At 39.8% G+C, this 27,882-nt stretch overlaps 1 protein-coding gene across 2 annotated transcripts in view; it reads left to right on the top strand.

Moving 5' to 3' along the window:
- Positions 1-24,661: 24,661 nt before the first annotated feature.
- NRCAM (neuronal cell adhesion molecule) overlaps positions 24,662-27,882 on the top strand; it is a 191,008-nt gene continuing 187,787 nt past the window's right edge. For both annotated transcript variants that reach the window (XM_037511627.2, XM_054692554.1), the window contains exons 1-2: positions 24,662-24,925; positions 27,371-27,529. The gene's annotated coding sequence lies outside the window, so the exon portion shown is untranslated. The remainder of the gene's footprint in view (positions 24,926-27,370; positions 27,530-27,882) is intronic.

The raw sequence follows: 27,882 nt of genomic DNA, 5'->3' as shown, positions 1-27,882 counted from the left end.
AGAAAGAAAAGGACAGTATGTATCCTACCAGCCTATCAAGTAACATCTCCTTTCTATTGTCAGCAAAAAGAACCTTAAAAGCAGGTGTAAATTAAGTGGAGGGATGAGAAAGTAGGAACAACTTCGAAGTCTGAAAGGAAAGGCATTCATACTGTTTGAAACATGCCGATCAACAGCAATATAAAATGGTTTATGCTGGTATTAAGTAAAACTGATGTAAAAGCTATTATTTTGGGTCGATTACAGATTTGCCCACAGAGGGGTGACCCGTGTCTGCTGAGCCTGTCCTGGTGCATAATGATCACACTCCTTGATTCTGTGTCCTTTCCCAGTTCTTGTCCTTTTGTCCAAGGATTTCAGCTTCTTTTGATTTGCAGCCTTTGTGAGTTTGTTGGCAAGAACATGTAGCCTTTACAAAAGGTCACATGTGCGCGGAGCTCTGGCCCCCACCCTCTCGGCAGCAGCGAGGTCCACATGTTCTCTTCATTAGGACATGGAAATATGTGTCGGGGGAAACAGAGGGCAGAAATACAAACATTTTTATACTTTTTAAAATATATTGGGGCAGAGCTCCTGCAAGCTGTTGAGTCAGTTTTACAATTCTGACTACATTAACCAAAAATGTATTTAAGGGTCACTTTTCTGAAATGTGTGTAGAAAAACCATAAATGATTTTTTATAGGTAATACAGCATGACACTCTTACTATAGCAAGATACCTATAGATTTTATATCCTTTCTTTTCGTTTCTATGAAATTCTAGAATTGTTTTTCTTTTTGCTTTATCTTGTCCCTTCTCTGGGTAGAACCATTCATCACAGAGCCCATTTGTCATTAATGACCCATGACCTCTTTTTTATTAAACCTACTTAAGAAGGTCATGGTTCTTAACTCAGTGGTAAAGGAGACATTTCATTTTCCTAATTTGCAGGTTGTGAGATCACAGGGGAATCTTAAAATTTGATTATCATTCAAATAAAATGAGAGATGGTAGTACTCAGAGTGAGGTCCCATGACTAGCCCTGATAAATCTAGAGCAAGATCAGATTCACAATGTAATAGAGTATTTCTCAGGCTTGTTTATCTTTAAATAATCACTTGCATTGCCAGCCAATAATTTCTTTCTGGACAAAGAATTGGCAAGCTTTTTGTATTAGTGGTCATCTCTTGCTGTTGAGCAAAGGTACTGATCTCTTTTTTGGAAATAACATTCCCAGAAAACATGGTAGAATTCAGATATTTTTAATGAAGTGAGAATGTAATCATAAATTATTTCTCTTAAAAGTAAAATTGGTGGTTCTTATAATGAGTAATTCCAACAAGTGAATTTGTACTGAAGGGGAGGGGGGATGGGGAGCTTGTTAGACATGCAAATTCTTGAGCTCCACCCCAGACTTTCTGAGTCAGATACTTTAGCACAGATACAGCTTTCTGTGCTAAATAAACTGTCTAGGTGATGCATGCTTAAGTTTGGGAGCCACTGGACTTATGAATACATTTCTTTGTTAGTAAAAACATGGGTGAAGCAGTTTATCTATTATTTATCCATTAGAGCTGAGGGAGGCACAGGGAGTGCTTTCTAGGAACTCTTCTAGTTGAGCAGAGAGAACTAGCTCTTCTGAAACAATTTCATGTGCCTGTGTTGTTCGTTAATTAAGTGGTAGCTTAGGCAATAGAAATATACTGCTGTGGGTCTTCAGGGAAGGGAGTGATCCCTGGAGGTGGCAATTGTTGGAGAAGGCTTCCTGGAAAAAAAATAAATAGAAGTAGGCCATGGGCTACCTTAGCCTTTGGAGTGAGGAATGGGGATTACAGAGAAAGTGCAAGTTTGTGAAACAATTAGGAATATTGACTTGAGTGGCGCAAAACTCACTGGAAATATAGACAAGTAGATTGAATGAGCAAAGTGGGCCAAATTGTGACCAAATTTACAGATTTACTTTAGTAAAAAGTTAGTATACTGGACCATGGGAACAATGAGAATAGATTTTGATTAAATAACTGAGATAATGAAAACATTGTTGAATGACTATTAAACTGCCATAGGTAGGATCCACACATAATTTGAACATTTCATAATATTTTGCACATTGCTCCCCCCATTCTCATAAATATTTGTGGCCTCTGAAGTAAAGTCTGGTTTTATAGATAGCTTCAGAACAACAAAAATATAAAAATATTTATTTGGGTTTATGATAATAATGGCATCTCTTGATGTAATTATTAATGCAGTGAGTTTGTGTGCCTTTTATTCATGAAATGACAAGTGGTCTTAATCTGTTGATGGAGAAAAGAAGTCTGGGTCTTCTCTGATCAAGCAGCTGATATTGCACCCCATTCATGGGTCTTCTTGTTTTGCAGGTAGAGGGGCTTCATCCCTCCTGTAAATGAGACTTCTTCTTAAAGGAAAAAATAAATGGTGCCGACTTCATCTAGTCAGAGAGAAATAATGGCTTTTTTATGTGGATGTCATGCAGTTGAATGTTTTATCAAAGCCTATACCTGGGCAGAGCAATGATTAACATGTGTTTCCTTGTTCAGAGGTTGCTTCTCCAGTCTTGGAAGAGATAGGTGCATAGACATTCAGAATATCAAATGGCAAATTTGTAATTTCAGCTCAAAAGTGAACTTAAAATTATAAATGTTACCATGTTGTGCTAGTTCTGATGAGGAGATGTGCCCATCCTTCTGGCTCGGCAGACAGAATAAGCCCAGCTTCGGAGGTACCTAGAGTCAGTCATTCTCCATATCCCCATGAAGATTTGAATTTTCTCTTTAAAATGATGCATTGGGCCTCCCCGGTGGTGCAGCGGTAGAGCGCTGGGTTGCGAAGCTGCCCGCGGCCTCTGCGGCGCTGGTTCAATCCCCGGCTGCTCCCCGGCCACCAGAGGAGGGTCCCACATGGCGCACAGACCTCTCCTGCCGCCCGCTGCTCCCCTCAGCAGTGTACTTCGGTCTTTCTGCCTGCTCTGCTCCCCGCTCTGGCTCTGGTGAATTCTCTCACCCTCCCGCGCTTCTGACTGTACCCAGTGCATGTACAAACAAAACAAACAAATAAATAAAAAAATTAAAATAAAATAATGCATTAGTATCACTATTATGTGGAAGACAATTAAACATTTTCTTTGTTGTAAATAAAGAAAACAACAGTGTGGACCCCCTGCCGTAGACCTTAAAGAAAATGAGGAGCCGTAGTGACTGAGAATTACAAGCTCTGCTTTCCTCAAGCCTGCCCGGGGTGCTGACGCTTTCCTTAGTAACTCTGTTTCTCTGGGGTCTAATCTGCTCTCTGCCATTTGTGCTCATGATGTGCCTAGCTGTGCCCATAGTTTATTTAACCTCTCTCGGTAATAAGAACGACATGTGATTTACAGTACAGTCAGGGAGGCCAGAAGGACTGATGTGACAATTACTTATATTTGGGCAGCTACTGTTTTGCATTTTATGTTGCAACTTCAAATGATCTGATTATTAAGGGAAAGGTATATGCTTCAAATTTATCTAAAAACTATAAAGTCTGGGGTAACTATTCCAGACATCTGAGTTGCTATGTTTACATATTTTCACAAACTCATTTAATTAACTGTGAGGATAATAAAGACACAATGAATTTAAGCCCAACGCTTCCCAAACTATTAATACCATACATAATTCTGCTTGACTTAAGACACTGCACTTAATGTCACCTCTTCTGGGGTTAGAGTCCTACTTTGGAGAGTCATATGAGGGGAACTTAGGACTTAGAGTTATTCAGGAGCCTCAACCCCTATATGTGTACAGAGAAACTAATCAGAGGTGGGTTTGCAAAGATAAAAAAATAAATATTAGGGAAAAATTTTATCTTTTAATATTTCACCTCTCAGAATTATTCTCTAACATAGATATCATTTAAAAAAGAATCTTACTAATATTCTAGTATATAAGAACCAAATGTTCTTAACCTTTGGTCATGGTCCTTTTTAGACTCAAGTGAATACCAAGACCCAGCACTAGAGGAAGTTACTCATGTGTACAGCCTTACGAAAAAAATTCTATGAAATTGGAGGTTGGGAGACGTGGGAAGAGGCAGGTAGTTCATGTACTTTATCAAAACTTAATGTCTAAGGCCTTCATTGAATGTAATGAATTAACTTATCTATGCACTAGTTCTGTCCTACCCTTGAAAGAAATGAGAAATTAATCATGCAAAGCATGTTCTGTAGAGCTTAATTCCCTCAAAATTAAGAAGAACCCTGACTGAGAAAGGCAGGATGAAATGAATCAAAAATCCTAAGTTGTGTAAATGTTAAATTTATGGTCATACCACTGCTCAAAATAATATACAAGCTTGAGTTTTAAAACTTACACATGTGCCAAAGAAGGGTCACTTTCTAGGGTGCACTTTTCCTTTCTCCCCAGGTATTTTCATGTTAGTATAATTCATGCTCCATTGCACTGAAATGATTATATATCCAGGCATCTTTGAAAACCATTGCATGCTACCTATAGATAATACTACCTTACATTCAATTTAGAAAGTCTGGAATAATAGTGTAAGCCCCATTGACAAAAGCTATGAAGTCTGAAGTGCATGTGTTTCAGCGTACTGTAGAAAGGGCCCCTTTTTGCTTACCCACATCTTTGTCCTATTGCCTGGCAGGCCACACATCCCTTTATTCAAGTGATTAGTAGACACATGGTAATTGTCAGTTTGAGTTGCCAACTGTATATCTTGTTGACTTTGTTCTCTCCAGGGTTTCTAGGAAACCCCAGCAAACCAGTTTTCCAAATACCTCATCTTTCTCAGGAACAGAGGGCTACCATCTCAGTAATTACACAGGGGAGGCCATTTGGGACAATTTCTAGGTAGCTCCCTCTCTCCCACTTTATTTGCTGCTCCCTTCCTGGTAGGAAACATAACATATATGCCCTTACCCTGGTCAGTCAACACGGCTTAAATTGGAGTCCTGAGATTTATGACTGTGAGGAGGTGATTCATTCTTGTTCATGAGTGCATGAACCCGAGGCTGATGGGCTTCCAGAGGCACCTGATTGATAGTCAGATCAACTGCCCTGGGGCATATTTGGGGTGTGGGAGGTGGCTCCTATATTCGTGTGAGCAAGGCAGGGTGTGTGGGGAGGAATTGTGGCAGCAGATGTTAGACTTGTCATTTTGTTCAGTGGGGGGAAACTTTAAAATCAACTTCCAAAAAAATAAAATAAAATAAAATCAACTTCCAGAAGGGGAATTTCTATATTTTGAATCAACATGCAAGGATGATTAGCTTTTATGTGGCCAAGCGTACTGATTCTCTGGTATTCCCTTGACAGGTTAGACAAGAGAGCTCAGTCCTCCTAAGGGAGTAGCCCTGTGTGTTTCACCCAAGTACTTGGTGATGATGCTGAGTCATAGAGAAAAGGTTGAATTCTGTCTATGAATGCTGTGAAGCATAGTTTCTTTAAGCAAGATTTCTGCCAAAAAATAAAGTTCAGCATAAAAAAACATTCTTCGAATCTAAGATCTTGGGAAGTGGCCCCGGAGGCGGTGTTAGCTATGCTATGTCAGGGGGATGCGTAGGAGGCTGGAATCCCTCCCTCCAGGAGACCTTCCTGCTGGTGCACTCTGTATGGTGTGTCACCAACACACTGCCAGTTATCTATAGGGAGGGTTGCCACCATTCTATCTGTCAGATCTCTTTTCTTCCTTTTAGACAGAATGTGATTAAATATGTCATTAATCTCCACAGGACAGGTCAGCAGTCTCTGTAAGCTCTTAAGATCCTAACAGTAGCTAAAGCCATGGAGATCTCAAAATAAGCCGTGCAGATTGGTCAGAAAGCAAGATGATTGAAGAGCAAAATGACTTACTCTGTCAGTGGTTACTACACCATTGATTTTCCTTGAGGATTGAATGGTTTCAGTTCCCTATTTAGATTACAGGAAAAACAGCACCTAACTCTTTATTAAAAAGAAAAAAAAAAGACACAACAGAATTGAGATATATTGTATACTAATTTTCTGTCTTGAATTTTTTCAAGTAATTTTACAACCAAAATAACAATAATGATAATTCTAACACCTACCCATGATAGTGATTTTCCTTTTACAAAATGCTTTCACATTCTTTTTCAGTTCATCTTCAGAAAATCTGGTGTTAACAGATTTCAGTTACATTTGTCATTAAGGGAGACTTACCCTTTAAAAACAAATTCTATAAGTGTGTTCATTATTTCTGTACTAACACTGCAGAATCTGTATGACTGAAAATTCACTGGGTACATACTGATAGTTTTTTTGGTACATATTTCCTTGCTGCTCAGTGTTACAGTGATAGAAGCATTTCCGTGGAAAATTTGACATCTTTTATAGTTATTAATGATACTTGCTCACAACTTTGGAAATGCTATCACAAAGTTTAATAATATTTATTTTCTAACAATTTAAAACATTTATGTATTCTAAATAAAATTTTAATGTTCTATGTTATGAAACACATCTACATATTTGAGTATATGCTTATGAAAAACATAAACACTGATACATGGCATATGATATTATAAGCAATACCTTCATATGACATGTCAAAGATGAGTTTTTGCTAATTAAAACAGAGCATGCTAATATCTAGCTCACAGTAGTTGTTTGCATTTTGTTTTCAGTCTATTCTAAAGGACACAACATATATATATATACATATATACACACACACACGTATACATGTACGGATAACATAATACTTGTCTACATATACATAAAATCTTGTTTCCCCAGCACCTACCATATTGTTGAACTCAGTAGAGGCATATGAAATTCTTCTTAACCATCAGTGTAGGGTTGCTTTTCTGTTTGTGCTATTTTAGGGTGTGTGTGGGGGCATGGAGTTCAGTGTTTGCTTTCAAACAGTTGTGGTTTTCATTAACCCTTAGTTAACTTTTCTTTAGACAATGTCATGTAATGGAGAGAATATAAGACTTAGGGTATGGAGACATCTAGATTATTGAAGTATTTAATAGGTTTCATGGTGGACTGTAGGAAAGTCAAGACCAAAGAAAGGAAACCAGGAATATTGGGGAGAGGAACCACAGATACCTAAAAACATCAAGACACAACATAAATTCACAGAGAGCAAGTATAAGATGAGTATTCAGGCCATAGGTACTGTGGGAAGTTGAGATGTTTTGTAAACTGGGAAATTGCTTTCCTTTCTTTCTAGATAGCTGAGAAATTCCTCCTCTTTAATAAGACTCTAGGATTCTCTTAAAATAAGTGACCAGAATATAGCTGGATACAACGTTATTTTTCTTCTTGTATTTCAAAACTCAGGAATTCATATATTGCTAAAAGCTTTCCATTCATTCAAAACACACAGAATTGTTTATTCTTTTAACAAAGTATTGCTCATTATTTGGGATTGAAGATGTCTCAGAAGCAGAAATATATACAGGAGATGTGTCTCAGTAATCAACTGTCTGCAGAAATTTAGTGTGTGTGTGTTCAGAAAGCAGATTCTCTACATATTATCTACTGAAGTAGATATTTTTATTTATTTTTAAAAAATATTTTTAAAAATATTTATATTTTTATTTATTTTTTAAAAAGATTTATTCATTTTTTTTTTTAAAGATTTATTTATTTATTTATACAAGCACTGGGTACAGTCAGAAATGCGGGAGGGTGAGAGAATTCACCAGAGCCAGAGCGGGGAGCAGAGCAGGCAGAAGGACCGAAGTACACTGCTGAGGGGAGCAGCGGGTGGCAGGAGAGGTCTGCGCGCCATGTGGGATCCTCCTCCGCTGGCCGGGGAGCAGCCGGGGATCGAACTGGCGCTGCACAGGCTGCGGGCAGCTTCGCAACCCAGCGCTCAACTGCTGCGCCACCGGGGAGGCCCAAGATTTATTCATTTTTATTTACTTATTTATTCATACAATCACTGGATACAGTCAGAAGTGCGGGAGGGTGAGAGAATCTACCAGAACCAGAGGAGAGAGCAGGCAGACTGACGAAATACACTGCTGAGAGGAGCAGCAGGCGGCAGGAGAGGTCTGTGAGCCATGTGGGACCCTCGACCTGGGATTGAACTGGCGCTGCAGAGGCTGCGGGCAGCTTCACAACCAGCGCTCAACCGCTGTGCCACTGGGGAGGCCCTGAAGTAGATATTTTTAATGGTTGATTAAGTAAATTTTGACTAAGGCCAAAGAAGGAAAAATTAATACACTTCAGGCTACTTTTGTTCTTTTCCCCAGATTGCTCAATCTAGCACATATGTTCTAAAAGCATATACCTTTTGTAGATGCAAGGATCTATATATTAAAAAAAGAATTATGATTGTGTAAAATTAAAACTTTTAAATACTTAAGTATCAGACTTCCTGATATGTGTTATTAAATTACTGGAAGATGGGTCTGTAATACTTAAAAATGGGAAACAAAGTGAAGTTTATTCATTGACCCCAACTGCCCCTTTTTTCAGTTTTTTCTTTCCTGCTATTGTAGGGGCTCAATGTCCGCTGGACCCGTCTACCCCAATAACAAACCTATTCTAAAGAAAGAATTCCCCTTTAATCCAGTAACACAAGATCCTATCGTCATTACCCGCTCTGTTTTAAGCTGTAAGTTTTTGTCTCATCAAGAGGAATTTTGGGTGTTGACATCGAACTGGAGACATGTAACTTTCTTGGCATGTCTTTCAAATGAGAGCACCTAGGTGAACGCTCCCTCTTCTATATCATAGGCATGTCCTTTTTTACTAGTATTTCAGAAATACTCCTCCAAACTCATAACAAGAATGATTGAAGACTGAGTGAGCGTATGGAAGAGCAACATTTGTTAGATATGCAATTTTGTTTTATTAAAATTAAAATCTGAAATTTATTATAAGTAGGTGAACCAGCAAGTAGCAAGGTAGGATTGAAACCAATGTAAATCATATATATTCCTTGAAATATAAGAAATGTGGAGAGTTGGATTATGTGAAGAAGAAAATTGTGCACTTGAACTGTGCACTTGAGCAGGATTATGAAGAGAAGAAGCTAATTGGAAATTATCTGAAAATAAAACGTCTGCATTACTCCCTGGGGAAATTAGCTGCCATATGAGAAGCATATTGTGCGAACACAAAGACTAACGTTATCTTTTAAGAACAGTTATGGGAATGATGGCAGCTCTTTTACTTAAAGAAAAAACGAACCAGTGAGTTAGACAAGCATGAAAGGAAAATCCATGTGATAAATACTAAGGTAGACACATTGCATTTTTCAGATGAAACTAATTAGACATACATATATCCTATTAGTAAATCTCATTATCAAAAGGTCTGGGAGATATTTTTGGAGGTTATGGGTAGGAAAGAATCACTCTTGAAAGATTCTTAGAGTAATTTTTAAAATTCAGAGCTGAATTATTAAAATGACTTTTTGTTTACCACTGAATTGCTGGAAAGTATTTCTATCACAAAAGTCACCATACTGATGGTCAGATAAATTTTCATACTGAAAAATAAGGTAGAACAAAAAACCTACGTAATTATATGATCATGTTAAAACAATACTAAATATTTCCAGTTGATCAAATTTTAAGTGGTGGCCTTGATCAGAACTTAAAAACGAGGCTGGTGGTGTATTTGTTAAGTGCGTAGGTGATTAATCAGTGTTTGCACAAGGATGAGTGTAAATACCAGATATGTACTATTGATAGATAAAATCTCCCTCCCAGCCAGTGTGGTCAGGCCAGTGTCTCCCTCCTGGCTTCGGATGCAGCACTGACCACCTTGGAATGGAGTGTCCCCACTTGTCCCTGCATTGCCATGCTCTTCAATAAAGCCCACTTCCCAGATCACAGTAGCCATTGTGTCCCTGGAGAAACCCATCTGTGTGTATCTAGAGTGGACTTGTCTTTTCTCAAAATATACTTTGGTAGTGTGTGTCTGGCGAAAGCACAGAAATCTTTTGTTTGGTGAAGTCTCTACTTCAAAAATAAAAACCAGTAAGTCCTCTTGCACTGGCCTTGAACTGTGGGGAAAACCAAGATGCAGATATGTGGCACTACAACTCTCCAGGAAGTAGGTGACCATACCTCTCCCAGTCACCTGGAGGTTTCTTCTTTTCTGTTTGTCATGGTGTAGCTTCTGTGGATGTGGCTTCCAAAGATTCATGCTTTTATTTCTCTGCTGAAATTAATTTAGATCCCTCAGTCCAGGGCTAGTGATAGCTGTTTCAGTGCTAAGGGGCTGTAATGGTTGCCGTTTGATGTGAGGTGTTGAGATTGCTGCCTACTCCTTGTACACAATTTTGGAGAGTCAACAGTTTGGCTGCCACAATATCAGAAAAACGAGCAGTGAGCAACTGTCAGCTAGTGGTGCTTAAAGAGGAATGCTCAGAAGTGTTACCTTTGCTATTGGAAAAGAAGAAAAATGAAGAACAGAACTACTTGCCTGGTGCCCCGTAGAGAAGTAGGGGTTGAGGTCTGGATGGTTGAGTAAAAAGAAAATAATTCTATAGGTGACTGTGAGGTGAACTCTGAATTGACTTGCTAGAATATTTACCCCATTATTAAAACAGTGTTTCTTTCCTCCATAGTGACTATAAGAGGTTACTGTTCAAGTATCCTTAGAGGCATCAGTGTTATTTGATCAAGTTGTAGGAAGCATGTTGTGTGACAAAAACACAGAATCATTTGACATTTAATTAATTAATCTTTAAGGGAAGATGGGAGACTGGAATAAATGGCCACAACTGAAAAGTGATGCCCACCAACTAGAAATCTTCTCTGGAGAATGTATGTTTGTAAAGTTGTCAGTTAATTGAGCAGATAAATTAACAGCATGGGGCTGAAATGGGAGGGAACTGTCACACATATCTCTTCCAAGGGTTCTTAAAAGTACTGCTATTTGATAGCAGGGCTAGGGAGATCCATTAATTATGAATGGCAGTAGTAATTAATAGGATGTGTGAACTGCTCTTTGGTGACTGAAATTTCATTCAGGTTTTCTTTCCTTTTGCTGATTGCATTCTGCTTTATTGGGGGTGGTTCCAGGCCTTCAACTTCAAGGACATGACATTCAAATCTTTGAAAAGCATATTATAAAAATACAAGATTTTCCTTAGGGTATTGCTCTGTCTAGTGAAAAAAGATTTTTAAAAAATAATTGTTTCTTTTCCAAAGTGGTAGGCAATTAAATGTAAGTAAAAGAAAAAAAATCACTACGTGATTGCCTCTGGCCACAACGTGTGACCTGCTGCCATAGAAACATCTCTCTGATCAGAGAAATGATGACAAAGCATAGTTCTGATAAAGCAGGTTCCTTTGCCATGTGCTTACCCTTCCCCCAGCCCCCAGGCAGTTCTATCTGGCGTTGTCAACCATGTCAGTTTTACTGGGATGTCTCAAAACATCTGTACGATACTGATTAAAATAGACACTGCGGCACTGTAAAAGAAATGCATTGTCTTTCTGTGTCTGCCTTACTCCTGGAGTTACACTGGCAGCTTTATTTGAAGCAGACATGGCTTTCAGATCTCCTGTAGTGATCCTGGTAGATGAAGATGAACTCTTTGATCGTGCTGGTGGAGAGGGAAGGGCCCATTGAGCTGCTGCCCCTGTTCTGTCCTGGAAGAGCCATGTTCTGCGGTGGAGAAGAAAAATGAAATGTTCCTGAAATGTTTGTGGTGTCTCTCAGAGGAAAAGGAAACTCCATGGTGGAAATCCAGCCAGAGAAGACCACTGTAACAAACGCTCGCGGGTAAGAAGCATGAAGAGAAACCGCATGGAAGCCACAGAGTCCTCTCATCTCCTTTTTATGGGCATAAATTAGGATGTGGACAACCACTTGATTAAGAAGCATTTACTAGTCCTTTTATCATGCTTCTCATTGCATCAGGTTTAAGACCCATTTTGAGGTTTTAGGGAGTCATTAAATAACATTCCTGTCCTCCCCCACCCATCCAAGATTGCACCAATTGGGAAGTAGGACACAAAACCCAGACAGAGAAGGAGAAATGCCAGTTTTATTACAGTTGAAGCTGAATGGAAGAGCGGTCGGAGGTGTATCCACAGAGAGCTTCCTGGTCCTTCCCTCTCGAATTTGGACAATCTCATCCTCCTGGTCCCAATGCAGGAAGAGCCTGTCCAGGAAATATACCCCTCCCTCTTTTTTTAATTACTTAGCAGGTTCAAAAGAGAGGCCAGAAGATTCTGGGACAAGAAGATTCGATTTCTTCTCCCAGACTCTCCCCTCTGATGACTCAGATCAGGTATGAGGGCGGGAGTGGGAGAAGCTGGAGATGTTGTACATACACTTTACTGAGAAAGGGAGTGGGGTTTCATCTTTTCTATGGGAATATGAGGAGTGGGTCATGCCCTTCACCCTCAAAACCCTGCTACTGTGCTTCCATAGCCTCCTGTTCTGAACCCTAAACTTGTCCCTCTGCCCTGCACCCTGCCCCTCTGCTTGGGCGAGAGTTCTAGGTTCTGCAGCTTGTTCCAGCACCCCTACTGCTGCAGCTCTGTGGGTCCCCCAGGTAACACTTCTCCAGTAAGCACCCCCAATGTTCCCTTTCTCTCTCTTCCCTAAAAATAAGCTGTCAGTGGGATCTGATGGGTTTCCTTTTCTCTGTGACTTCTTTCTGTATTTAGTGTATGCCCTATACAAAGTGTACTATAAAATAGTTCCCATTTTCTAAGCCTCTACACTTTTTTTTTTTCCAAAAGTCTCTGTAATGGTTTATTTCTTCAACTAAGTAATAGGTACATTGATGTGCACTTATGCTATGTAGTGGGTACAAGATATTCTTTATACCTTTGTACATATATGAGGTAATTCAAAATAAAAAATCATGTGAATTAAGGTGATTCATCACATTCACAGGTTTGAAAGAGAAAAAATCATGTGATCAATCAGTAGTAAACCTCTACACTTTTTATCTATTACATTCATTCTGGATTGTGCCACCTCTTATTTTGTCTTATTTACTTATAGTTATATGTATAGATGTCTTCACTCCCCAGTTAGATTATAAGGTGGTTCTGGCAGGATTGTTTTTTCTGTACTCTGCATCTTACGAACTTCTTTCCAGGCCTGTTCTAATGTATAGGGCAGTGTTTATGTGGATATAGGCATGTCTTAGTCTGGGTTCCCCAGAGAACAGAGTTGGGGGCAAAAGTTGCATGCAGAGTCTTTATGAGGAAGTGCAATTCCAGGACAGCAATAGTGAGAAAAGAGGGGAAGCAAGACAAATACAAGATAATGTGTTACCAAACTGCCTGTAGCATCTCAGGAAAACACAACTAGTTGCTATCTGACATATGTATGTTGTCTTACAGAAAGGGTTTTGGAACCACCGTGCCTCATAACAGTCTGTTACAGGGAGGAAAGACTAGGGATTTAGCTTCCAGCTCCTCCTTTGCTCCTGTCTCTCTTTGGTTTCCCCATTGAGCTTTAAGGCTCTATTTCTAGTTTTTTTTTTTTTTTTTTTTTTTTTTTATGCGGACCTTCTGGTCAGGCTGTGGAAGCCAAATCCTATACCCCACAGCAAGTACTTCATGAAATTTGGCAATGGTGACAGGAGCAGAGCCTCCACAATACCAGTTGAAGTGGACGGAACCACCAGAGCTGCTATAGCTCATGCTACAGTGCTCAGCGCAGAAGCCAGCCACAGTCATCACTCCCAGGCTGATGGAGATAGCTGTTTAGGAGACAAGGGGGCAGCAGCAGCAGGGACTTTCCATTGAGCAAGTAACCAGAGAAACAGATCTCAAAAAGTTTATAAATTGGACCCAGTACAGATATTGGCTTAGTAACTACGGATAATAAATGTTAAATAACTATTCAGTTCTGGTTAATCTGCCATACTGGTATAATTTGGAGATACAAAGGGACATTTAAAAATCACCTCAAACTAAAAATATTAATGTTGAGTAAAGGTAGAATACAATTGACTGAGATCAGAGGAGTCAATCAAGGAAGGCTTCCTGGAGGAGGCAAATTTCAAGTTTTTTTTTAAGTTTGTAATGGCAAGGATTTATTAAAAGGAAGTTGTCTGCAAAAGTCTTGTGGAATCTTAGAATCTGAGCAAAATGCCAGGTTTGGCATAGATTTTAGATATCTGATATCTAGTATAGAAAAAGAAATGAGTTTCACAGATCTTGGAACCCTTTCTCTGCAGTCCCTGATAGGTGCTCACATAGATAACCCTCCTTCCACACTCGCTGTAGCAGGGGACTCACCCCCTCAGGAAGTGACCTGTTTTTTCCTTGGACTGCTCTGTTGTTACAAAGCTCTTAGTACTCTATTAAAATCTACCTTCTGGGAAGGCTTAGCTCTAATACGTATACATTAGAATGAGCTTTAAAAATTGATCAAGGCCCAGTCCCTACCTGAGGCCAATTAGATCCCTGGGAGTATATTGCTTCTCGGCCTTTTGGCTAAGATCAAGTGTACATCCCTGGGAGTGCCCGGCCCAAGCATCAGTAAGTTTCTGCAGTGCCCCCAGGGAGTTTCCTGTGCAGGGAGGACTGCCAGCCCCATCCTCTTGAAACCCATCCAAGTTGTAAGAGCTCTCACACATCACCTTCATCTCTTCTCCCAGAGAATTATCCTGCAGTTTTCATGTGAAGTGGCTTGTAATGTTTGAAAGGTCTGTATGATGAGCATGAGTTTAAGCAGACATCACTATAAAGACTTGTTTATAAGCATTTTGATGAAATACAGTCGAAGTGACCAGAATTGTATTAAAAGGAAACAGGCCAGGATTCAATCAAGAACTATTCAGCATATACATATGGGTTTATATTTTTGTATCTATACTACAGTAGTTTGTTGGCTTGAAATTCAAGGTTTATCAGTTGTAGCTGTTTAACTAAAATTCAAATAAGAATTATGGATTTGGACGTTTCTAGAGTGAGAAATATATGTACTGAATAGGTTCTCATGAGTCTGCCTCTACTTTTGTTTTTGTTTCTTAATGGCTCAGGGTTTTGCTTTTCGTAATGATCTAGAAACAAACCCAGGGAGTGGCAGAAATTAGCCAAAGGTGGGATACATACTTGACTTCATTTAATGGAAAATTGGGGTGCAAAGGTAATCATCTTTTAGTGGAAATTGTTTTACTAGAAAATCAATAAGCTAAATATAGCCTATTAAATATAGTCACTAAAAAATTGATGAAAGGACAAGAATTGTAGATGATGAATACAGGCAACATTTTTTTTTTTTTAGGGAATTATACTCTAAAGGGAAGGAGAGAAATCATGTGGCTGTTGGAGAAAATGTAGGAAAGGATTTTCATTGGTTTATTCAAAATGGGAGATACTAGAGCATGTGTGCATAATAAGGGGAATTATGAGATTAAAAATGGAAATTAAAAGAAAGGCAAAATTTAACAATTTTGATTCAAGTTCAGCCATTAGGACTAGAAGTCATGATCTGAATAGTGTTAGAATCTAGGTTTCCTCCAAAATTCTATGTATATTACTGAATCTGACAAGTTAGGGAAAACAGAGGCTTGTGTTCACAGTTTCTGTGGGGTGTGAGTGTTGTTTCACCTAGGGAAATTTGTTAAACTTGAATTTTTTCACTACTGAAATGAGGTTCCATCAGAGGTCTCTCATAAAGTGATGCTAGAATACCTGGAACTCTGTGTGTGTGTGATAGGAGCTAAGTAAGGCATTGTGCCTCCACCCCACAATAAAACTTTATTCCTAGACCCTTGAGCTGACCAGGGGTGACCTGGTCCTCAGGTGTAGTGCTTGGTGACTGGGGTCACCTGAGAAGTGGCATCAGGGGTGAAAAGAGAATTGAAGAATGATCCAGGCATGAATTTAAAGAGGCCTTGTCAGACAGGTGGGGAAATTTGGGAAGGGAGTGTAAAGAGGAGCTCCTGTTTTCAGTTTGAATATGAGTGTCACAGGCTCTTAGTAGGAGGGAACAGTGAAAGATATTCAGTTGGTTATTGAGACTAGATTGCTAGTTTATTGTACTTTTTCTTATTATAAGGGTTATAAAATATTTCATCCTTTGGAAAAAAATCCAAGTTCAATATTGCCTTATTTTCACGGAAGTGGTGATAGTGGTCAGCAGTATGGAAATCATACCTTTTCTCAGTTTACATTTCCCTTAGTACTCGACGCTCACCTAACTCTAGAATTCTCCCTGGTGTTCATTTATCCCTTCATTCTGTCTGTGTCCTGTGGGGTAGTCTGCTCTGCTTTTTTTTTTTTTTTTTTTTCCTGCCTCAACCCAGGGAGTTCTCCGACATGTCACAGCTCTCCTTCCTCAACTCAGAGTGCTTCATCTTTCTGATTTCATTTAGCAGTGTCTTATGGAGGTGGGAGTGACAAGGATCTGAGAGGCACCATGCCTGTGGCAGTCAGTTCTGTCCCCACAACCACACACAGCGATCCCAGTTAATTCAAGGAGACCATTTCTTTCTGAATGAGGGTTGGTTCCATTTCTTTTTCTTCTAATCCCTTTCAGAGAGAGCTCAGCCTTGGTGAGTAATGAAACCCTATGCTCCATGGCCTCTTTCCAGCTGGGTGCTGTTCCAAGCTGTACTCAAAGCCAACACTAATTATGTTCAAAGTTTCTTATTAATAACAGAGCAGAGACATGTGAGCTAATATTGAATATTAATTTTCTCTAATACGAGGGCTTGGCTGTTTTATTGTGGATGTGAAGCTGTCTTGGTCTCTATAGATGGAACACTGGCATAGAGCCTCAAACATCAGGCATGGATGATGGTGTCCTCTGGCAGGAAGCTTCCAATTTTCTGGGACAGCTTTTCCCACATTCTTGCTAAAAAGGCTGTTCCCAGCTCAATGGCTTGGCAAATAGAGCAAAACCTCCTGGATTTGAATTACTCTCATAGACAATCCATGATCACCCTGTGGAACCATACAAGGTTCACTTCAAATTTCCTGTATTTAATATTGCCTAGATAAATCAATGTTTAGACTAGTTTGTGAATTTAGTCTAGTTTAAATCACTTAAGATAATGTTGGGATTTTGAAAGCATCAATTTCACTCATATATACAATCTATGCTCTGTCTAGACTCTCACCTAGTACGATGTGGGCTCTAAAAATTTATAAATGATGATTACGGATTTTTTTAATGTAATTTATTGTTTTATTTATATCTTTTACATCATTGTGTATTCCCTGTAAAATTCCCACCACCGGTTCACCCGGGAACCATCACCATAGTCCCTTGTGCTTTTCTCTCCCATTTTGATGCCCTCCCCTCCCTCACTGGTTGCCTGCTAGTTTTGTTTTGTTTATTATTATTATTATTGTTATTTTTCCCCTGATCCCTTCTGATTACAGATTATTAAAGCAAGCCTTTAAGTTTCTTTGTTTGTAGCGTATTTTTTAAAGGCAAATTTGCTATTGTTTGTACTTGAAAATGATAAAATAATATCTTTAAATATATCCTCTTATCAATTTCACTTCAATCGTATTAATTTATCAATTAATTTAAATTTGGAAATACTCTATCAGGTCAATGTTCTCAACTTTAGGATCCCCACTCAAGGCCAGTTAAACCAGAATATCACTTTGGGTTTTGGGCATGTATACTCTTAATTTTTTAAAAAAGATTTATTTTTTATTTATACAATAGCTGGGGTACAGGCCAGAGGCACGGGAGGGTGAGAGGATTCACCAGAGACAGAGTGGGGAGCAGAACAGGCAGACTGACCTAAATACACTGCTGAGCGGAGCAGCAGGCGAGACAGGAGAGGTCTGCCTCGTATGTGGGAATCTCCCTGACCGGCCGGGAATCGAACCCTCGCTGCAGAGGCTGCAGAGGCTGTGAAGCTGTCTGCAGCCTCTGCAGCGCTGTGTTCAACCCATTGCGCCACTGGTGAGGCCCTGTACTCTTAATTTTTTAACATTTTATAATTGAGTTATAATTGACATACAACCTACTACACACATTAAAAATGGACCTCTTGATAAATTCAGACACCTGTGTATACCTGTGGAATTATAACCACAACCAGGATGGTGAACACATCTGTGGATCCTAAGCACCAGCAGTGTTGGGAACTACTGCATTGGAGAGTCAGAATCATGAGCTGGTGAAGGTGTATAACTTGTAGCTGTTCTTCTCATCTAAATCTTTAATAATAGCACCACTGGTAAAATAGAGGTATAATTTCACAGTACAGCCAATTGTCTCATTTGAGGCATAGTGCTGTAAGACAAGAAAAAATATCCTCTTTTATGTTGGACTCTCAGTGGTTCACTAAATTCTTTCTGTCTCCACGTACAGCCTGGGATTGGGGACCAGTGTGTTCGCCAGTCCTGCTCTGATTCATTTATTGGTAATTTCAAGCTTGGAGAATAATCTGGGTTAAGGGTCAGCCTGTGCCTCTGAGCACATGCAATCAAGCAGCCTACTCAATGCCAAATTACAATGTACAGCAAATGTTGAGGGCAGGACTGTGATGGGGGAAGGTGAGGAGCAGGTAGGCTGATGTGCCGACCCTGAGCAGGCTCCAGCCTGAAGTCCTCTCAGTTCAGTTGATCACAAATCCTGATGAGGGAAATGGACTTTCCTAATTGAATAATGTGCCACATACCAATTGTTTAGGAATTTTACTGGCAGTGTTTCTGCCAGTGATAGTAAAACAGTACATCCTTAGAAAATGATATAAAAAATCAGCCAAGTGAAATAGCATTGATAGCCATTATTAGGAAATTGCTTACATGAATTTGATTTCTTCACACGATACCATATTACTACACAGACTAAAATGGACTTTGTAGAATATTTAATAACAAGGAAATACTCATTCTGTATTGTTAGATAAGAACAGTGGGTTATTAAGCCAGCACATAATGGATGATACCATTTCTGTTTTAAAAACAAAATGCAGACGCACACACATGTAGGAAAAACAACACACTTGGAGAACATACACGAAAACACTGATAATTTTTATTTCTGCTAGTAGAAGGAAACATTTGCTTTTAATTTTTGTTTTAACTCTTCTGTACTTTTTGCCTTTTGTAAAATGAAAACAATCTTTTTATCAGAAAGAAATGTAACTAAAAACCAACTGCAAAATTTACCCCCCCCAGAAAAAAATTCTAAAACCATCAAGTCAAAAATGAGGAACAAATGTAGGCATCATTAGCATTCCAGTTTTGAACTCATGTGTGTAATGTAGTATGCACTCACTAAATGTTTTTTGAGCAATTTGAGTAAAAGACTGGAGCTAAACAAAATAAACAAATCTTTGCTTAAGTTGGAACTCATTCAGTTGCCTTTCAGAGTCATCAAAGCAAATTTATTTTGTTGATTCTATTAAACTCAAGTTCGAGGTTGCAAGGCATTTGTATTACTGTCGAAACGTGTTGGCATTTCATTTCATTTTGACTGAATCCAACTATTTTTTTAGCAAGAGGACTGGGCAATATGCAAACAAGCAGTTTCTGCATATGGGCTGTTGCAGTAGTTCTTGAAAACTCATCTCAGAAGAGCTTCAATCTGAGGAGTGTTCTCCCTGTCATGGGAGAAGACATGAGTCCACACATCCTTTATGTGAAGTAGTTAGGGTGACTAAAGTACAATAGGAACTCCTCAATCCAGTGTCTCCCTTCTGCCCAGCTCTCTGCACTGGACCTCTGCTATGTTCACTGCTTTTGCCAGCTTTTAGCTTCATGGGCACTGAAGTGCATTTTTGTTCTCTTTCTCTGACTTTATTGCATTTTGTCTTCTCAGCCTATGAATATGCTTCAATCTCCTCTGGTCTAAAATCACTTCTCATTTCTGTAGCTCCCCAGAGTTAGCATTCTATCTTTCACCTTCTATTCACTGTTAAAATTTCAGTGAAGTTGCTAGTATTTACTGCCTTATCCCAGCCAGAACTTTCTCCTTCCCGTGGACTTCCTGAGCACTTTATCTGTACTTCATGTTTTTCTGTCAGTCCCACCACCTTCCTCCTCCCCCCACCCTGTTTATGACATGTGTCTCCTACCACTGAATTCCTATGAACACAGCAGTTTCCATGGAGGTTGCTTTCTAAGACTGTGAAATCTTTCAGTTCAGGAATACAGAAAGGTTTGTAGAAGTCCTAGCTTTTTGTGTGGAGACTATTCTACCACGTCCTCTGTGTTTTTGCATATACCACCCATCTAGAGTTAACTGCCTTTCAGAATTAACTAGTGTCTCACCTAGTGTCTTCCCTTCCTCACAGAGTGTTGCTTATTTGTTTGCTTGTTTAATACCTTCACCGGATGTGTAGAAGGCATGCCATAGCAAAGAGTCAGACAGAACTGATGAAATCTCTTCATCTGACATGGATAAACTCTGGCTTTGGGGGGCTGGTTACTGGATTTTTTTGTACCTCAGCATGCCCATGTAGAAATTGGCCTGCCTTATGCAATTATTGTGAGGATTAAAAGAAGTGGTGTTGGGGGACCCTTAGCTCCACATCTGGGCCAAGAAAGCCACTCACTGGATGCTGGAGCACCTCCTTTTTTACTGGCTCCCTCCTTTCATGCCTCAAACAGTTTCAGAATAAGGGAACTGCACTGAAGTCCGGGTGCCCAGCAACTGCCAGTTTGTGTGATTCAAACTGGTGTCCCAGCAAACTGCCAAATCACACCTCATCAGCCCCCCAGGCAGTCGAGGTCATGGACGTCAAGGGCCTGTTCACTCTGCTTTGCTTAATCAGGGTGAGCTGTCCAGGGAATTGGAAATAACAGAAAATATACATGGCAAGCATTAAAGCAGCAGGTGGTGTTAGTCCGCAGGAAGCTCTTCGTGCTGTCAAGTCGCTTGCACATCCATAGCCATGGCAGAGGGGAGGGAAACATGGCATTTCCTTCTGTTTTTGGATTGGCTGTCTTTTTCTCATCTCTGATGCCAGTATCTTCTCACAGGATTTACAAGAGAAGAAAAGTCTCACTGTTCTGGAAATGCTAGAAAACGTTCCAAAACTTTCTTAGCATTTTTCCTAGCAACAGATCCAATGACTTCCTCCACACTTCTTCCGGATGGCTCTGCTCTATGGTGTTTACCCCCTTCTGCACCCACTAGCCATATAACTGTGAGCCAGTGGCCCACTTTTCTGTGCTCAGTTTTCTCATCTATTAGATGGGCATAATGAAATCCTCCTCCTCATAAAGTTACTGTGAAGATAAATATATGCCAGCCAGTTACAGAAGTACCCAGTATGGAGGACGTACTCAATATATACTTCCATGTTGTCATTTAATCTGCCTGCATAATGGGTTCATCTCCGGGTTGGTGGAAGCAACATGGACTAAAAATCAACAGAGCTCGCCTTGGAGTTGCAGCGTTGACACCATCTTTGATGAATCATTTAAAAGTCAACTACCTGCACTGGACTTTTGTTTTTTAAAGATTCGTTTATTTATGCATACAAGAGCTGGGGGGTTCTAGAGGGTTCTCCAGAGACAGAGTAGGGAACAGAATAGGCAGACTAACTGAAATACGCTGCTAAGGGGAGCAGTGGGTGAGGCAGAAGACTACTGAGCCGTGTGGGTTAGCTCCCTGGCCTGGGACTGAACTTGTGCTGCAGTGACTGTGGATAGCTTCATAGTGCTGCACCCCTTGTACCACCAGGAGGGGAGGCATCCTGCATTGGACTTTTAAAAAAAAATTTTTTTTAAGATAGCTCTTAATCTTTTTTTTAAGATAGCTAGAAAAATAATTACTTTTCAGTAGTAAGTGAGGTTATGTCTATGAAAATAAACCATAAGATGCCATACAACATGGCATATGTAGTCATCATCGTCTCTAATTTCTGTTACTGAGGCTTTGTGTTCCCTGTGGCTCCAAGGGCAGCAGCATGCCCTTAGTGGGTAAGTTTTGTTTTACTCTGTATATATATATTTTTTTTGGAGAGTTATGACTGAGCATTAGTGATAGCTCCTAGGAAACATGGCAACTAGATAAAGGATAAGAATATATGTTAGGAATTTTTTTTTTATTAGGATCAAGGCATCTATTGAGTCTGCTAATGGAAAATTTGCAAAGCTAGGCTTTTTAGAAGAAACTGCTCTGTACTGTTTTATGAAACTCTTCCTTTTCTCACTAGAATAAAGACTTTATAATTAACAGCTTGACCCCAATAGGGGCCATGCTGAAAATCCTAAATATAGCTGAAGCATTTTTAAATAGCTCCTATTTCACTTTATTCTTACTGGTTATTTTAACTTCTCACCATTGGAATTGCCTTATCCAATTTCAAACTTAAGGGTAAGGGATGCAGTAATTGTCGAATAAGTTAAACTGCTTAACTTGTTAAACTACAAGTCAATACTGCTGACGAAAAGGGAGCATGCCAAGAATGCCTCAGTGTGGTCAATGGAGGTTATGTGAAATCTATACATACTGTCATGCTTTGTCTTGTTTTGGTTTGGTGTAATAGCCTACTCATCAGGCTCTCCCTCTGGAGCTTGCCAGCCATCATTTATACAGAGTCAGCCCTGGGAGGTCCAGAGACTTCCTCAACTTTATGTTTCTTGTGGCTCCTATGGGCAGGAGTTAGAATGGTGAGGATAGGCTGGGTTTTTCGAGGTCGGTCCCATGAGAAATTATACCCTCATAGCCTGACAGTAATGGTGGAAACAGAAGAACTGAGCAAAGCAGACACTTCAGTGTGAGGGGGTTTATTCTAAGGAGCCCTTCAGTGTGGAGCTTTTTACTAGGAGAGATCCTACAAAGCTTGCTAAAAGCCAAATTAGACAAAGAGTGAGATCTATGGAGGACAATTTCCCTTTGGCAGGGATACACCAGATAAATTAAAATGACAGATTCTGCTAATTTCCATGATTATCTCAGGGAAGAATGAGGCTAACTTGGTGCTGTTTTTGCAGTATGTTTCCCAAACATAACTTCTTGATCTGTTGCACAGGTAATTACTCTCACTGCAAAGTTCATTTTGCCAATTATCTCAACTATGGCCTAATTTTATCTAATGATGCTGAAACCTAATTCTTCTGGGTTTTTCCATCTCTGTCAAGTAAATGTTAAAACCTTTATCTGTTAAATGAATCTCTTGGTCATGTCAGTTTATGGAGCTATTTGTATCTTCAGGATGATTTGCAACCAATTTGGAGATTGCTGATTATTAATTGATGATCTTGGCACTAAAATAGATTCATTTATTTATTAACATTTTGGATTTCAGCATATTTATACCACTATTTTCTCTGTGTTCTAGTGTTCAGTGTTTTTATTAACACATGAATGTCATTCTAGATAGCATACTTGCATAGTTTGTAGTTAACATGAAAGGTGAAGGACATAACAATATTTTGGAAACAAGGAATTTGGAAATATGGAAACAGTGGTAAGTCAAACTTTCTGGCAGCTTGGAATAACAAACCCATCCTGAAATGGTGAAATATTATTGGATGAAAATAAAGCTTCCCTTGGTTCTAACAAAGGTACTGACAAAGAAATGAGGAATATGTTGTCAAATTGATTTGCATCTGTACCATTGTAACAGGAGGAGGGGCATAGAGCAGGTTCTCTATGATCGGAGCAGATGAGGTAAAGGAGAAGAGAGTCCTGGAGCCCTTGGTAGCTTTTGCAGGCTTTTATTGGGATTTACCAGGTACATGGTGGGCAGGGGTGCTGGGGGGCCAGGAGGCCTATCAGCAGGCCTATCAGCAGGTCTTCACTCTTTCTGGGCACTCCAGCGTTCTTTCATGGCCTTTGTGTATCTGCTCCTTTTGCTCTTTCGCTGTGCTGTTCCTCTCTGCTGGAAGCTCTGTTCTTCCGCTGGCGTCCCTGTGACGCAGACCTTATAAGACCAGTCCTAGTCCAGGTGAATCCTGTCTACCTATGCCCACACCCTATTCCAGGTGCCCGCCATCAGGCATGCATTCAGGACCGCCAGGATCCATCATCAATCCTAATGGCCAGAGGGAAGAAAAGCCTGATACCTTTTATTTACCCTACAACCAGAAAAACTGATAAATGATGTGCTATAATTTTAGAACATATATATTGGACTTCTGGGACTATCACAGAACAGAGACTCATTCTGAGCACCCTATAAGGAGGAGAAACTTAGTGCAGAGCTCTCCTGTCTGAATCTGGAGAGTGAGAAGTCATCAGAGTCTGTGGCAACTTTAGGGACTTATTCCTCTTGCCCATGGTCTCTCTTCCGGCCTTTCTGCATACTTTTGCATATTCAATGGATTCTCCTCTGCTTCCTCATATCCAGTCCAAATCCTAGAGACAGCTAGCTCGACTGTCTTGACTGATTATCATTTCCTTTCTAGGATAGAAATCTGCAACAATTTGTCTCAGGGGAGACCCTCCAGCTTTTGTGGGATCCTCTTGAGCCAGGTGTTCACTCCTGGCCCAATCACTGGCTACCTCTACTAAAATAACAGTGTATCCCCCCTTTTCTGAACAGTGGCCTGTGAGGATTTTACACTAGAATGCAAATATGGGTGAGGGTTAGAAATGGGTCTGTAGGGTAAATGAAGCTGGTCAGGCTTTTACACCATTGGTCTCTGTGGCTCTCACCTGCGGCCTTGATCTTGTTAACGCAGAGGGTGATTGGGCGTGGGGCACACGTTCCTGACTATGGACTGTGGACACCTGAGCATGGGTGCATGCGCATGTGCAAGTGTGCACACCTGATCCTGGAGGTCAGCGCTATAAGGGTAGCGTTACTCAGAGACTGCAGTGGTGGCATAGCTAGGAGAGGATGAGGGACAGCTACGAAGGGAAGAGGACACAAGAGGTCACAAGAGAAAGCCCAGAGAAAAGAGATTTGCATAGAGATTTGCAGGGAGACTCAAGTTGCTGTCTCCCCGCTCGCTTGTTTCCCCTACTTACCGTTAAAACCTGCGAAAATATTGCCAAGTGCTCCAGAATTCTTCAGATCGCTAGAACGGACCGTGAACCTACCAGGCCTGGGATGGTTACACAACAGGGTCCAATCAAGAAAACAGTCAAAGGTAAAGAGACAATTGGATCTGATGATCTTCCAGGGCCCTTATAATTCCAAAAATGGGTTTTTATTTTTATTATCACTATGTCTTTCCAAAGTGTCTTAATGAAAACCATCTTTTTTACAATATTATTAAAATGAGCCATGAAGATAATTCTGCCACATTATAATTAGGATATGCCTAAGGTATTAGAAACTATAATATTTTTGCATTAGCCTCTTAAATAAAATATATTTAGCACGTAGGATATTTGTGAATTAAATTTTATTACAGTTAATAGCAATGCTATTTAAAGAAAGAAAATAATTTACGTAACGTCAGTGTAATGGACTAGCAAACTGCAGCAATGGTACATCTTTAAGATGTGTGCAGAAGTGTTTGGTAAATTTTTTCCAAATGAACTGTAAATGATGTTCCAGAGATTTCAGTAAGGCCTTTAAGCTCACCTGTCATGATGACTAAGTCATTTAGGGCTGATTTCAGTGATGACTTTTCTGATAATTACCTGTACTGAAACTCCCAAAGTAGTATAATTAAATCTCACCATTGAAACTGTGTGTGTGTGTGTGTGTGTGTGTAGCGTTGGGGGGGGGAATGAGGGGGAGGATAAAAATCATTCCATAAAATGTTAGTCTTCTGCCAACTAGAAATTAGCTATTTACTTTGAAAAAAATCTGAAAGTACCAGAAAAACTCCATGCTGCTGCTTTTTCCGCTTTCCAGCATGGGAATGCTTTGTGACAAAAAAAAAGGCCAAACAGCTATAGGGCGGAGCAGCCTTGCCTCCAGATGCCTGCTAGCTACATTCCCAGAACCATGCAAGATTGGGAGAGACAATAACTTTGTTAAAATTCTAGTTTCACTATTTTGGAGACAAGACTAAGGTCTCTTGGCTTCAGTTTCCGCATTTATAAACTGGGGATAATAATAGTTGAGGTCAGAGAGCACCGGGAGGAGTAAAGCCCTTCTTAGCACAGCATCCAGCTTGTGCAGAGTGCTTAGTAATTTAACTAATAGGATTATTTTTCTCTTTATCATTACCATAGGGGAGGTGCTCCCCCCTGCCCCCCACCCCCTCCCCAGCCAATGGCCTCAGTCATTGTCAGTGCTGTGACTCCATGTCTCCCTGAGACCCAGCCCAGCCTGCAACAGTGCTGACTTCAGCACCCCTCCCCAGAAGACTGAATTCTGCCCTGTTCTTGCTACTGTGCTTGGATGCTCCTTGCGTGTTACTGTACCTCTCTAAGCCTTCAGTTTCCTCGAATTTAGTATGGTTTTTAAATTTTGAACACTATTCATTTAAATTTGTCTTTCAACAAACTTAGTTATCTGCATAAAGACAGAATGTTAGAGCTAGCTGAGTCTAAGAACTTCTCTGACTTCCTCTTCTTTGAAAAAATGGGCAAATTTAGGCTCTATCCCACCTGAGAGCATAACTTAATGTGTCAGAGTTTTAGATGACCTGGATAGGGCCAAGTCATACTTTTTAAAACCTTGGTTTTATTTATTTATTTTTATCGATGTAGCATTGGTTTACAATGCTGTATGTGATTTAGGAGAATAGGTTCATACCTCAAGTCATCAGTATTTTTAAAAGCTCTCCCAGTGGTGCTCACATATAGCAGGGTTGAGATGCACTTAGCAAGCTCAATGTTATACTATTGATGATGGAGGAAGGTCTACAAGTCCCAGCTTCTGTTCTCCTCCATACAGACTGACCCCCAAGTTCTGGTTCAAAAGAGGTTTTCTGAACAGTACTTGCTGTGATTTTTGCCTTTTCTTATAAAAGCGAGGTGTTAAACACACTATTCAAACATGTCTGTTCGTCGGCTTCAATTTAATTAAGGTTTCATTCTGTGTATTTCTACCTTCACCTTATGCTTGTTTTCTTACAATGGTGTGTTCAGCAACTCCTTTATTCCCAGATGCCTTCTTTTCTCACTGCCTTCAAAGCCACTTCTAAAATGTAATTGCGTTGCTGAGTTCCTCTCTGACATCCTCAACCTTGATCAAATACTTTGTTTTTCATTGTTTGTTCTTTTCAGTCTGTATTAGATTCTTCCCAGCTGCAGCCTGTGTGTTGATGTGATTGTAAAGTATGATGTATTCCCATGAAGAATTAGAGTAGAATAAGATCAGATGCCTCTTCTTCATTTTTCATTTGTGTGCACAGTTGTTTCCTGCTATTAGGGGTCATTCAGTCTTCTATACCAAAATGTAATTGGAATTATGTTACCTTTTTTCATTACCTGTTGCCATTCAGTTGCTTAACCTTTCTTAGACATTGGTGTTCTCAACTAGGGTAATACCCGGCTAAAGTTAATTATGGAATTTAATATGTATTAAGTTCCCCCATGTCAACTTTAGTAGAGAGCAGAATGAGATCTCAGCTTAATAGAGTTAATTAATCCAAAACAACTTACAATGTTCTGTATTTTTCCCTCCTCTTCAGGAATCTTTGTGGTATTCTTCTTCAGAGCTCCCTACTCCTGTTGGCTGAAGACTCTCACCAAAATTGCTCTCAACTGTTGACACTATTCTGAGAGAGGAGGGCAGCCTCAAAAATCAGCGAAACATTCAGAAGATTCTTGGTGCAGTGGATCTTCAGAAGGTGAGTGAATCACTCATTCTCTGAATCTTCAGAAGCCTAAATTTGCTGGTCTATCATCTAAAAGCTACTTCATGGAAAAGAGTGCATAGAGGAATGTGTCACTGAAAATTCTTTATTAAAAAATTGGGAATTTTTCTTTTCCAAGAGAATGTTTTAGTAGTTATGGAAGAAAATTAGTGGATGGTTTTGACCAAATAGGAATTTATTTGAAGTTGTAGCTTCTGATCTGTGAAGACTTATTTGAACACACATCCACATCCACATCCACAGAAAATCAATGACATTTTTCTTTTCAGACAAATTTCTTATGTATTTAGTTTCTGTATCAACCTTCATATCTGCCTTATCCTGTC

Source organism: Talpa occidentalis, unplaced genomic scaffold (assembly GCF_014898055.3).
Source record: "Talpa occidentalis isolate TD23 unplaced genomic scaffold, MPIMG_talOcc4v2.1, whole genome shotgun sequence".
Taxonomy (NCBI): Eukaryota; Metazoa; Chordata; class Mammalia; order Eulipotyphla; family Talpidae; genus Talpa; species Talpa occidentalis.
This window is presented reverse-complemented; position numbering and strand designations above follow the sequence as displayed.